Below are 13,662 nucleotides of genomic sequence, written 5' to 3' on the forward strand. Positions count from 1 at the left end.
CTGTGACAAGACTTTACACATTGTGTAATTTGGAAGCGTGCACAAAGTAATGTTTTAAAAGATTTGTGGCTATAAAAATAGCCGTTTTTGTTGAGCAATGACAACGCTTAACCTCCGAATCCGTAAAGAGTTCTTCCTTGACGTTTTAAGGCATAAACAACATCCATAGCGGTAACGGTCTTGCGTTTAGCGTGCTCTGTGTAGGTTACAGCATCACGAATAACATTCTCTAAGAAAACCTTCAGTACACCTCTGGTTTCCTCATAGATAAGGCCAGAGATACGTTTGACACCACCTCGTCGAGCAAGACGCCGAATAGCAGGTTTTGTGATTCCCTGAATGTTATCACGAAGAATTTTTCGGTGACGTTTAGCACCTCCTTTTCCCAATCCTTTACCTCCTTTTCCGCGTCCAGACATATTGATATAGTTGCGTACAGAACGAGTACAAAAACAACGTTTGAGTTAACAGAATTCAGACAGCTTTAAAAAGAGGCCATAAAATTACCTACTGCTCGTGGAAACACCCTAATTAACCAATAGAGTTGCGTCATTACAAAATGTTCCGAACATTTTGTACATTTTTTTAAGTAAAACTGTAGTTTTTTTAAAAATTCGTGGTCTTAATGTTTCAGTAAGGCAATAAATTTGGCATCGTTGGAATTCGCCAAACCTTCTGCTACTTACTAAAAAAAAAAAAAGTCAAAAGCTTTTGTGTATCAGAAGATACAGCCGTTTTCCCGTAGCCAAAAAACACAGATTTTATAAAAATGTTAAAGTAATGAGCGTAATGTCATTATGCAGCCAATCAGAAATTACTTTCTTAGCACCAATCAAATGGTTTGTTTTGAACCTTAGCTGTCAATCAATATGAGAAATAAAACTTTGGCGCGATAGTGCATTTTAGACCGTCTTGTGTATCCGTACTACATCGACTTCTTAAAATATGGCTCGTACAAAGCAAACTGCACGTAAATCTACTGGAGGAAAGGCTCCGCGAAAACAACTCGCCACTAAAGCTGCGAGGAAAAGCGCACCAGCTACTGGAGGAGTGAAAAAACCACATCGTTACAGACCTGGTACAGTTGCTCTCAGAGAAATCAGAAGATACCAGAAGTCAACCGAGCTCTTGATCCGCAAGTTGCCTTTCCAGCGTCTTGTGCGAGAAATTGCTCAGGACTTCAAAACAGATCTGCGATTCCAGAGCACAGCCGTTATGGCTCTGCAAGAGGCTTCTGAAGCGTACCTTGTTGGCTTGTTCGAGGATACTAACTTGTGTGCCATTCACGCAAAACGAGTTACAATCATGCCTAAAGACATCCAGTTGGCAAGAAGAATTCGTGGGGAACGTGCCTAAGCATCTTACCAAACAAAAAACGGCTATTTTTATAGCCACACATCCATAAAAAATATTACGGCTAGCTTTTTATATCAAACTTTGTCCTGCTTTCTGTTTAAATTTTATGCTACATAAAAATTTTATGCTACATAAAGTTTGACAATGTTAAAAATATGAAGGGCAAGAAAAGTAAAAGCAAGAAAATAAGAAATTTAAAAACGAAAATACTTAAACTTAGGGAATCTAATCTTAAATTTACTCTTTTTTAACTGTTTAAGTGACTTAAACAAGTTTAACTTTGTACCAAGATAATGTTTTTTTGTAAATGTGTGGCTATAAAAATAGCCGTTTGTTAATGTAATAGCCAGATACACACAAATTATTTTTTTGCGGTCTTCTTTGCTGCCTTTTTGGGAGTCTTTTTGACCTTCTTTGCTGCAGGTTTTTTAGCAACAGGCTTCTTTGTGGGTTTCTTAGCTGCTGGTTTCTTAGCCGAGGCTTTCTTTGTGGCAGGCTTCTTTGCTGCTTTCTTTGGCGTGCTCTTCTTTGCTGGCTTCTTTTTTGGTGTACTTTTCTTTGCAGTAGGCTTCTTTGCCGTTGGCTTTTTTGCTGCGGCCTTTTTCTTAGGTTTTTCTTTTTTTACCTGACCTAGCTTGAATGATCCAGAAGCACCAGTGCCTTTAGTTTGAATCAAATCGCCTGATGTTACTCCTCGTTTAAGAGCCATTTTCAGATGATGATCTGAGTTTTCAGCAACTTTGTAATTTGCATGAATATATTTTGTAATAGCTTGGCGAGATGAACCACCGCGTTCCTTTAGGGTAGCGATAGCAGCCTTGATCATGTCCACATATTTAGGGTGATCAGCTGTCTTCTTTGCAGCAGGTTTCTTCTTGGGTGCGATTTTCTTTGGAGAAGCTGCTTCACTCATTTTTAATGTTTTCTTACAACAATCCAACGATAAACGATGCTTGTTATCACAGTAGAAGTATACTAAACATTACCGTGTAAATGAGATATAATTTAAGACGGTGCGAAGTATGCGGACGTAAAAGTACCACTCCCGGGAATTGATTTGGCGCGAAAACAGAAATGTGTGTTTCTGTACATCGTATAATGTCCGTTTTGGGTGCCGCGACTATGCGAAAGCATGTTAATTTTTATTTGTAGTACGACGCAATAGTCTGCAAGAGAAGCTGCTGGAGTTTGAGGTCTTCAGCATTACATCTAGTCTGTTAATTTGGGCTTCTTCCGCGCTCGTGTTAGGATTTTCATAAAGCGTTCTTTGGTTTGCGTTGCGTATGTCGGCCTACATCATCGACACGGCCTGTTTCCGGCTATTAGGAGCAATTCATATATTGGGCACTGCGTTTCGACTTTTTTATTAGACCACAGTAAAAAAATTCACTCACAGAAGTCCCTTTCTTTCATGGCTACAAACACGAAGAATTCTGTCGTAAGTAAAACGAATGCGCAAGCCAAAATGACGATGGGGCGAAGTCATAAGCATGGCCCTGTGGCCCAATGGATAAGGCATCTGACTACGAATCAGGGGATTCCAGGTTCGACTCCTGGCAGGGTCGCACTGTCGCATTTCGGCTGCATGGTCTACTGTGTAACGCGCGCGCACGTTCTGGCGTAATGCGTTGATAAACGGAATGTACGCAGACATATTGGAAAGTAATATCACGCACTTAGTATCGTCGCCTTTGTTAGCATTCATGTAAGTTACCATCCACTCGCTACAGTCGCTCTCCATCCTACGGCTAAATCAACAGCCGTGATTTTTACTATGTCGCCGTCCATCCGTACGCGGTGACAGTTGTAAGCTTTACAGTAACGTGACATGCTCCACAAGCAGTTACGGTGTGTGGACGATGCCTATCATGGCAACGCTTGTTCTTTATCGCTTCTCGGCCTAATGGCTAAGATCAAGTGTAGTATCTGTTCTTATCAGTTTAATATCTGGTAGGCCATTCTCTGAATGGTCAGTATATTAATCTGATTTTTGGCCTTGGGTCATGGAGGTGGATTCATTCACGCCGTGACCACGGGTTGCCTAGGTGTTGCACTATTACCGATGGCGGCCCACATAAGCAATAAAAGAATAATAGCAGTCCTCTTTCCGACGGCACTCTGCATAGTCTACGGCGGGAACAAAACGCGTACACTGGGGGAGAATACAGCCTATGCCCCGCGACACGGCAGTTTATAACACACTCAAGCCACAAGCATTAACAAACTTTGAAGGGTACCCTCATGCTACGGTGCAGTTCCAACTCATACTTACCTGACGGGGAAGTAAAGACTGATCAATGAGGGTTTTCTTCCAGAGTGAGGCTCTTGCATTGCACTACGCTTGGGCTGACCTCTGCGATTACTGCAAACGTCAGTAACTCGACCGTACAATTTCTGGTAGTGGGGGCCTGCGTCCGCGCTCGCCCCCTCCTTAAGTCAAAATGAATGAGCTTAGAAAAGTTGCGCGGCCAAATGTCGGTGGTGACTTAAACGCTAAGGTAAAACCTCGCTTGGCTGTTACGAAACGTGATTGCGATATAAGTCCTCGGAAGGCGGCGGAATTTTATTTTATTTGCCATTCCGTCAGGGTTATTGGATGATCGGCAATAGATCGAGTTTGTATGCATTTGAAAGCTCTTTTTTCTCGTACTATCACCTGAAAATGTCGTAGGAAAATGTCATAGGAAACACTTTCAACAACCGCCACGTTCCTTAATTGTTATAACAAGAAATATATCACAGCAAATGAAAATGAAAAGCCTACGACACCGGGAGTTCCCAGGCGGTCCCCCATCCAAGTACTATCCCGGCCCGACGATGCTTAACTTCCGTGATCAGACGAGAACGGGTGTGTTCATCGTGGTATGGCCGTAGACATTAGTAGGTGCAAATACGTGCAATTTATTTTGACGTTGTGATCAAATTTTTTTATTTAATTTCTTTGAGTTACTTAGGACAAGGCGTATGCATGGATTATCTATTAGACTTTAAGGTTATAGTTTTGTGAAAAAAACAATGTTTTTTTAAAGATGTGTGGCTATAAAAATAGCCGTTGTTTTCTGAGTGTAGCGGTTTACTTCTTCTGTCCTTTGTCGTTCTTCTTTGGGAGTAAGACAGCTTGAATGTTTGGCAAAACACCACCAGCTGCAATGGTTACACCGCTCAAAAGTTTGTTTAATTCTTCATCATTACGAACAGCCAATTGTAAATGTCTTGGAATAATCCTAGCTTTTTTGTTGTCTCTTGCTGCGTTACCAGCCAACTCCAATATCTCAGCAGATAAATATTCCAAGACGGCTGCTAAGTAAACTGGTGCTCCAGATCCAATTCGGTTAGCATAGTGCCCTCTACGAAGGAATCTATGCACTCTACCGACTGGAAATTGAAGTCCAGCTCTTGAGGATCTTGTCTTGGCTTTAGCCTTAGCTTTTCCACCTTTTCCACGTCCAGACATAACTGCGATTTGATTTGTAAGTTAATACAAAAACGTACGAATATTTAACGTAAGTGTTAACGAAATAAACTTTACTCGTTTTTTCATCATAAAAATAGGATCGAAATCATGTTTTTTTAACCAATCATAATTAAGTATTAAACAAAAGATTTTTTTTTTAACCAATTAAATTGCGTATCGGCGTTTTCGGATCGAATTCGATCCGATTTTTTTACTTATAAACAAAAAGTTTTGACTTGCAGTTTAATGCTTATTTACAAGTTAAGTAGCAAAAATTTTTAACCATGTCTGACGCAGCAGCTAAAGGAGGAAAACAGGCACCTAAAGTAGCCAAGAAAGGTGAAAAAAGAGCCGGCAAAAAAGGAGGAAAGATTGGTGGAACTGGTGAAAAGAAACGCAAGAGAAAGAGAAAGGAAAGTTATGCTATTTACATCTACAATGTTTTGAAACAAGTTCACCCAGATGTCGGAGTTTCAAGCAAAGCTATGAGCATCATGAACTCATTTGTCAACGACATCTTTGAGCGCATTGCTTCCGAAGCTTCGCGTTTGGCTCTTCAAAACAAAAAGTCGACCATCTCTTCTCGTGAAATTCAAACCGCAGTACGTCTTCTCTTGCCTGGAGAACTTGCAAAACACGCAGTCAGTGAAGGAACAAAAGCCGTCACAAAATACACAAGCAGCAAGTAAACCAACGTCTACCAAACACAAACGGTCTTTTTTAAGACCACACATCTTTAAAAAAACATTTACTTGGCGTCACTACAAGTTAACCGAAGTTAATAAAACTTCTAAATAATGTGCTTAAGAACACTAGCCTACATTTAAAATACTTCCCCATGTGTGTGTGGATTAGCTTCACTTTTCATACGTATTATTAGCTGTACTTGCAGAAAAGACAAGTACATTGATCCATGTTATTGCTTACATTTAACTTAACCCAGCTTTTCACGGAAACACTCCCAGGCAAATTAACCCTACAAAGTATTTCTAAATTTTTTTTGTGTCATATATGACATAGTATCGTATAGCAATAAATGTAACTGTGACAAGACTTTACACATTGTGTAATTTGGAAGCGTGCACAAAGTAATGTTTTAAAAGATTTGTGGCTATAAAAATAGCCGTTTTTGTTGAGCAATGACAACGCTTAACCTCCGAATCCGTAAAGAGTTCTTCCTTGACGTTTTAAGGCATAAACAACATCCATAGCGGTAACGGTCTTGCGTTTAGCGTGCTCTGTGTAGGTTACAGCATCACGAATAACATTCTCTAAGAAAACCTTCAGTACACCTCTGGTTTCCTCATAGATAAGGCCAGAGATACGTTTGACACCACCTCGTCGAGCAAGACGCCGAATAGCAGGTTTTGTGATTCCCTGAATGTTATCACGAAGAATTTTTCGGTGACGTTTAGCACCTCCTTTTCCCAATCCTTTACCTCCTTTTCCGCGTCCAGACATATTGATATAGTTGCGTACAGAACGAGTACAAAAACAACGTTTGAGTTAACAGAATTCAGACAGCTTTAAAAAGAGGCCATAAAATTACCTACTGCTCGTGGAAACACCCTAATTAACCAATAGAGTTGCGTCATTACAAAATGTTCCGAACATTTTGTACATTTTTTTAAGTAAAACTGTAGTTTTTTTAAAAATTCGTGGTCTTAATGTTTCAGTAAGGCAATAAATTTGGCATCGTTGGAATTCGCCAAACCTTCTGCTACTTACTAAAAAAAAAAAAAGTCAAAAGCTTTTGTGTATCAGAAGATACAGCCGTTTTCCCGTAGCCAAAAAACACAGATTTTATAAAAATGTTAAAGTAATGAGCGTAATGTCATTATGCAGCCAATCAGAAATTACTTTCTTAGCACCAATCAAATGGTTTGTTTTGAACCTTAGCTGTCAATCAATATGAGAAATAAAACTTTGGCGCGATAGTGCATTTTAGACCGTCTTGTGTATCCGTACTACATCGACTTCTTAAAATATGGCTCGTACAAAGCAAACTGCACGTAAATCTACTGGAGGAAAGGCTCCACGAAAACAACTCGCCACTAAAGCTGCGAGGAAAAGCGCACCAGCTACTGGAGGAGTGAAGAAACCACATCGTTACAGACCTGGTACAGTTGCTCTCAGAGAAATCAGAAGATACCAGAAGTCAACCGAGCTCTTGATCCGCAAGTTGCCTTTCCAGCGTCTTGTGCGAGAAATTGCTCAGGACTTCAAAACAGATCTGCGATTCCAGAGCACAGCCGTTATGGCTCTGCAAGAGGCTTCTGAAGCGTACCTTGTTGGCTTGTTCGAGGATACTAACTTGTGTGCCATTCACGCAAAACGAGTTACAATCATGCCTAAAGACATCCAGTTGGCAAGAAGAATTCGTGGGGAACGTGCCTAAGCATCTTACCAAACAAAAAACGGCTATTTTTATAGCCACACATCCATAAAAAATATTACGGCTAGCTTTTTATATCAAACTTTGTCCTGCTTTCTGTTTAAATTTTATGCTACATAAAAATTTTATGCTACATAAAGTTTGACAATGTTAAAAATATGAAGGGCAAGAAAAGTAAAAGCAAGAAAATAAGAAATTTAAAAACGAAAATACTTAAACTTAGGGAATCTAATCTTAAATTTACTCTTTTTTAACTGTTTAAGTGACTTAAACAAGTTTAACTTTGTACCAAGATAATGTTTTTTTGTAAATGTGTGGCTATAAAAATAGCCGTTTGTTAATGTAATAGCCAGATACACACAAATTATTTTTTTGCGGTCTTCTTTGCTGCCTTTTTGGGAGTCTTTTTGACCTTCTTTGCTGCAGGTTTTTTAGCAACAGGCTTCTTTGTGGGTTTCTTAGCTGCTGGTTTCTTAGCCGAGGCTTTCTTTGTGGCAGGCTTCTTTGCTGCTTTCTTTGGCGTGCTCTTCTTTGCTGGCTTCTTTTTCGGTGTACTTTTCTTTGCAGTAGGCTTCTTTGCCGTTGGCTTTTTTGCTGCGGCCTTTTTCTTAGGTTTTTCTTTTTTTACCTGACCTAGCTTGAATGATCCAGAAGCACCAGTGCCTTTAGTTTGAATCAAATCGCCTGATGTTACTCCTCGTTTAAGAGCCATTTTCAGATGATGATCTGAGTTTTCAGCAACTTTGTAATTTGCATGAATATATTTTGTAATAGCTTGGCGAGATGAACCACCGCGTTCCTTTAGGGTAGCGATAGCAGCCTTGATCATGTCCACATATTTAGGGTGATCAGCTGTCTTCTTTGCAGCAGGTTTCTTCTTGGGTGCGATTTTCTTTGGAGAAGCTGCTTCACTCATTTTTAATGTTTTCTTACAACAATCCAACGATAAACGATGCTTGTTATCACAGTAGAAGTATACTAAACATTACCGTGTAAATGAGATATAATTTAAGACGGTGCGAAGTATGCGGACGTAAAAGTACCACTCCCGGGAATTGATTTGGCGCGAAAACAGAAATGTGTGTTTCTGTACATCGTATAATGTCCGTTTTGGGTGCCGCGACTATGCGAAAGCATGTTAATTTTTATTTGTAGTACGACGCAATAGTCTGCAAGAGAAGCTGCTGGAGTTTGAGGTCTTCAGCATTACATCTAGTCTGTTAATTTGGGCTTCTTCCGCGCTCGTGTTAGGATTTTCATAAAGCGTTCTTTGGTTTGCGTTGCGTATGTCGGCCTACATCATCGACACGGCCTGTTTCCGGCTATTAGGAGCAATTCATATATTGGGCACTGCGTTTCGACTTTTTTATTAGACCACAGTAAAAAAATTCACTCACAGAAGTCCCTTTCTTTCATGGCTACAAACACGAAGAATTCTGTCGTAAGTAAAACGAATGCGCAAGCCAAAATGACGATGGGGCGAAGTCATAAGCATGGCCCTGTGGCCCAATGGATAAGGCATCTGACTACGAATCAGGGGATTCCAGGTTCGACTCCTGGCAGGGTCGCACTGTCGCATTTCGGCTGCATGGTCTACTGTGTAACGCGCGCGCACGTTCTGGCGTAATGCGTTGATAAACGGAATGTACGCAGACATATTGGAAAGTAATATCACGCACTTAGTATCGTCGCCTTTGTTAGCATTCATGTAAGTTACCATCCACTCGCTACAGTCGCTCTCCATCCTACGGCTAAATCAACAGCCGTGATTTTTACTATGTCGCCGTCCATCCGTACGCGGTGACAGTTGTAAGCTTTACAGTAACGTGACATGCTCCACAAGCAGTTACGGTGTGTGGACGATGCCTATCATGGCAACGCTTGTTCTTTATCGCTTCTCGGCCTAATGGCTAAGATCAAGTGTAGTATCTGTTCTTATCAGTTTAATATCTGGTAGGCCATTCTCTGAATGGTCAGTATATTAATCTGATTTTTGGCCTTGGGTCATGGAGGTGGATTCATTCACGCCGTGACCACGGGTTGCCTTGGTGTTGCACTATTACCGATGGCGGCCCACATAAGCAATAAAAGAATAATAGCAGTCCTCTTTCCGACGGCACTCTGCATAGTCTACGGCGGGAACAAAACGCGTACACTGGGGGAGAATACAGCCTATGCCCCGCGACACGGCAGTTTATAACACACTCAAGCCACAAGCATTAACAAACTTTGAAGGGTACCCTCATGCTACGGTGCAGTTCCAACTCATACTTACCTGACGGGGAAGTAAAGACTGATCAATGAGGGTTTTCTTCCAGAGTGAGGCTCTTGCATTGCACTACGCTTGGGCTGACCTCTGCGATTACTGCAAACGTCAGTAACTCGACCGTACAATTTCTGGTAGTGGGGGCCTGCGTCCGCGCTCGCCCCCTCCTTAAGTCAAAATGAATGAGCTTAGAAAAGTTGCGCGGCCAAATGTCGGTGGTGACTTAAACGCTAAGGTAAAACCTCGCTTGGCTGTTACGAAACGTGATTGCGATATAAGTCCTCGGAAGGCGGCGGAATTTTATTTTATTTGCCATTCCGTCAGGGTTATTGGATGATCGGCAATAGATCGAGTTTGTATGCATTTGAAAGCTCTTTTTTCTCGTACTATCACCTGAAAATGTCGTAGGAAAATGTCATAGGAAACACTTTCAACAACCGCCACGTTCCTTAATTGTTATAACAAGAAATATATCACAGCAAATGAAAATGAAAAGCCTACGACACCGGGAGTTCCCAGGCGGTCCCCCATCCAAGTACTATCCCGGCCCGACGATGCTTAACTTCCGTGATCAGACGAGAACGGGTGTGTTCATCGTGGTATGGCCGTAGACATTAGTAGGTGCAAATACGTGCAATTTATTTTGACGTTGTGATCAAATTTTTTTATTTAATTTCTTTGAGTTACTTAGGACAAGGCGTATGCATGGATTATCTATTAGACTTTAAGGTTATAGTTTTGTGAAAAAAACAATGTTTTTTTAAAGATGTGTGGCTATAAAAATAGCCGTTGTTTTCTGAGTGTAGCGGTTTACTTCTTCTGTCCTTTGTCGTTCTTCTTTGGGAGTAAGACAGCTTGAATGTTTGGCAAAACACCACCAGCTGCAATGGTTACACCGCTCAAAAGTTTGTTTAATTCTTCATCATTACGAACAGCCAATTGTAAATGTCTTGGAATAATCCTAGCTTTTTTGTTGTCTCTTGCTGCGTTACCAGCCAACTCCAATATCTCAGCAGATAAATATTCCAAGACGGCTGCTAAGTAAACTGGTGCTCCAGATCCAATTCGGTTAGCATAGTGCCCTCTACGAAGGAATCTATGCACTCTACCGACTGGAAATTGAAGTCCAGCTCTTGAGGATCTTGTCTTGGCTTTAGCCTTAGCTTTTCCACCTTTTCCACGTCCAGACATAACTGCGATTTGATTTGTAAGTTAATACAAAAACGTACGAATATTTAACGTAAGTGTTAACGAAATAAACTTTACTCGTTTTTTCATCATAAAAATAGGATCGAAATCATGTTTTTTTAACCAATCATAATTAAGTATTAAACAAAAGATTTTTTTTTTAACCAATTAAATTGCGTATCGGCGTTTTCGGATCGAATTCGATCCGATTTTTTTACTTATAAACAAAAAGTTTTGACTTGCAGTTTAATGCTTATTTACAAGTTAAGTAGCAAAAATTTTTAACCATGTCTGACGCAGCAGCTAAAGGAGGAAAACAGGCACCTAAAGTAGCCAAGAAAGGTGAAAAAAGAGCCGGCAAAAAAGGAGGAAAGATTGGTGGAACTGGTGAAAAGAAACGCAAGAGAAAGAGAAAGGAAAGTTATGCTATTTACATCTACAATGTTTTGAAACAAGTTCACCCAGATGTCGGAGTTTCAAGCAAAGCTATGAGCATCATGAACTCATTTGTCAACGACATCTTTGAGCGCATTGCTTCCGAAGCTTCGCGTTTGGCTCTTCAAAACAAAAAGTCGACCATCTCTTCTCGTGAAATTCAAACCGCAGTACGTCTTCTCTTGCCTGGAGAACTTGCAAAACACGCAGTCAGTGAAGGAACAAAAGCCGTCACAAAATACACAAGCAGCAAGTAAACCAACGTCTACCAAACACAAACGGTCTTTTTTAAGACCACACATCTTTAAAAAAACATTTACTTGGCGTCACTACAAGTTAACCGAAGTTAATAAAACTTCTAAATAATGTGCTTAAGAACACTAGCCTACATTTAAAATACTTCCCCATGTGTGTGTGGATTAGCTTCACTTTTCATACGTATTATTAGCTGTACTTGCAGAAAAGACAAGTACATTGATCCATGTTATTGCTTACATTTAACTTAACCCAGCTTTTCACGGAAACACTCCCAGGCAAATTAACCCTACAAAGTATTTCTAAATTTTTTTTGTGTCATATATGACATAGTATCGTATAGCAATAAATGTAACTGTGACAAGACTTTACACATTGTGTAATTTGGAAGCGTGCACAAAGTAATGTTTTAAAAGATTTGTGGCTATAAAAATAGCCGTTTTTGTTGAGCAATGACAACGCTTAACCTCCGAATCCGTAAAGAGTTCTTCCTTGACGTTTTAAGGCATAAACAACATCCATAGCGGTAACGGTCTTGCGTTTAGCGTGCTCTGTGTAGGTTACAGCATCACGAATAACATTCTCTAAGAAAACCTTCAGTACACCTCTGGTTTCCTCATAGATAAGGCCAGAGATACGTTTGACACCACCTCGTCGAGCAAGACGCCGAATAGCAGGTTTTGTGATTCCCTGAATGTTATCACGAAGAATTTTTCGGTGACGTTTAGCACCTCCTTTTCCCAATCCTTTACCTCCTTTTCCGCGTCCAGACATATTGATATAGTTGCGTACAGAACGAGTACAAAAACAACGTTTGAGTTAACAGAATTCAGACAGCTTTAAAAAGAGGCCATAAAATTACCTACTGCTCGTGGAAACACCCTAATTAACCAATAGAGTTGCGTCATTACAAAATGTTCCGAACATTTTGTACATTTTTTTAAGTAAAACTGTAGTTTTTTTAAAAATTCGTGGTCTTAATGTTTCAGTAAGGCAATAAATTTGGCATCGTTGGAATTCGCCAAACCTTCTGCTACTTACTAAAAAAAAAAAAAGTCAAAAGCTTTTGTGTATCAGAAGATACAGCCGTTTTCCCGTAGCCAAAAAACACAGATTTTATAAAAATGTTAAAGTAATGAGCGTAATGTCATTATGCAGCCAATCAGAAATTACTTTCTTAGCACCAATCAAATGGTTTGTTTTGAACCTTAGCTGTCAATCAATATGAGAAATAAAACTTTGGCGCGATAGTGCATTTTAGACCGTCTTGTGTATCCGTACTACATCGACTTCTTAAAATATGGCTCGTACAAAGCAAACTGCACGTAAATCTACTGGAGGAAAGGCTCCACGAAAACAACTCGCCACTAAAGCTGCGAGGAAAAGCGCACCAGCTACTGGAGGAGTGAAAAAACCACATCGTTACAGACCTGGTACAGTTGCTCTCAGAGAAATCAGAAGATACCAGAAGTCAACCGAGCTCTTGATCCGCAAGTTGCCTTTCCAGCGTCTTGTGCGAGAAATTGCTCAGGACTTCAAAACAGATCTGCGATTCCAGAGCACAGCCGTTATGGCTCTGCAAGAGGCTTCTGAAGCGTACCTTGTTGGCTTGTTCGAGGATACTAACTTGTGTGCCATTCACGCAAAACGAGTTACAATCATGCCTAAAGACATCCAGTTGGCAAGAAGAATTCGTGGGGAACGTGCCTAAGCATCTTACCAAACAAAAAACGGCTATTTTTATAGCCACACATCCATAAAAAATATTACGGCTAGCTTTTTATATCAAACTTTGTCCTGCTTTCTGTTTAAATTTTATGCTACATAAAAATTTTATGCTACATAAAGTTTGACAATGTTAAAAATATGAAGGGCAAGAAAAGTAAAAGCAAGAAAATAAGAAATTTAAAAACGAAAATACTTAAACTTAGGGAATCTAATCTTAAATTTACTCTTTTTTAACTGTTTAAGTGACTTAAACAAGTTTAACTTTGTACCAAGATAATGTTTTTTTGTAAATGTGTGGCTATAAAAATAGCCGTTTGTTAATGTAATAGCCAGATACACACAAATTATTTTTTTGCGGTCTTCTTTGCTGCCTTTTTGGGAGTCTTTTTGACCTTCTTTGCTGCAGGTTTTTTAGCAACAGGCTTCTTTGTGGGTTTCTTAGCTGCTGGTTTCTTAGCCGAGGCTTTCTTTGTGGCAGGCTTCTTTGCTGCTTTCTTTGGCGTGCTCTTCTTTGCTGGCTTCTTTTTTGGTGTACTTTTCTTTGCAGTAGGCTTCTTTGCCGTTGGCTTTTTTGCTGCGGCCTTT

At 40.1% G+C, this 13,662-nt stretch overlaps 8 non-coding genes across 8 annotated transcripts; 6 read left to right on the forward strand and 2 right to left on the reverse strand.

The window, feature by feature from the left end:
• Nucleotides 1-2,848: 2,848 nt before the first annotated feature.
• On the forward strand, nt 2,849-2,921 carry Trnar-acg (transfer RNA arginine (anticodon ACG)). Its single transcript has one exon. It is a non-coding gene; the product is annotated as a tRNA-Arg (tRNA).
• A 322-nt stretch (nt 2,922-3,243) lies between these two features.
• LOC130661467 (U2 spliceosomal RNA) lies at nt 3,244-3,435 on the forward strand. Its single transcript, XR_008988659.1, has one exon. It is a non-coding gene; the product is annotated as a U2 spliceosomal RNA (small nuclear RNA).
• A 185-nt stretch (nt 3,436-3,620) lies between these two features.
• LOC130660357 (U1 spliceosomal RNA) lies at nt 3,621-3,785 on the forward strand. Its single transcript, XR_008987556.1, has one exon. It is a non-coding gene; the product is annotated as a U1 spliceosomal RNA (small nuclear RNA).
• A 328-nt stretch (nt 3,786-4,113) lies between these two features.
• Nucleotides 4,114-4,232, reverse strand: LOC130658405 (5S ribosomal RNA). The gene has a single exon (XR_008985621.1). It is a non-coding gene; the product is annotated as a 5S ribosomal RNA (ribosomal RNA).
• A 4,468-nt stretch (nt 4,233-8,700) lies between these two features.
• On the forward strand, nt 8,701-8,773 carry Trnar-acg (transfer RNA arginine (anticodon ACG)). The gene has a single exon. It is a non-coding gene; the product is annotated as a tRNA-Arg (tRNA).
• Nucleotides 8,774-9,095: 322 nt separating this feature from the next.
• Nucleotides 9,096-9,287, forward strand: LOC130661404 (U2 spliceosomal RNA). The gene has a single exon (XR_008988597.1). It is a non-coding gene; the product is annotated as a U2 spliceosomal RNA (small nuclear RNA).
• Nucleotides 9,288-9,472: 185 nt separating this feature from the next.
• On the forward strand, nt 9,473-9,637 carry LOC130660358 (U1 spliceosomal RNA). The gene has a single exon (XR_008987557.1). It is a non-coding gene; the product is annotated as a U1 spliceosomal RNA (small nuclear RNA).
• Nucleotides 9,638-9,965: 328 nt separating this feature from the next.
• Nucleotides 9,966-10,084, reverse strand: LOC130658406 (5S ribosomal RNA). Its single transcript, XR_008985622.1, has one exon. It is a non-coding gene; the product is annotated as a 5S ribosomal RNA (ribosomal RNA).
• Nucleotides 10,085-13,662: the final 3,578 nt, after the last annotated feature.

Source organism: Hydractinia symbiolongicarpus, chromosome 9 (genome assembly GCF_029227915.1).
Source record: "Hydractinia symbiolongicarpus strain clone_291-10 chromosome 9, HSymV2.1, whole genome shotgun sequence".
In the NCBI taxonomy this organism is placed as follows: domain Eukaryota; kingdom Metazoa; phylum Cnidaria; class Hydrozoa; order Anthoathecata; family Hydractiniidae; genus Hydractinia; species Hydractinia symbiolongicarpus.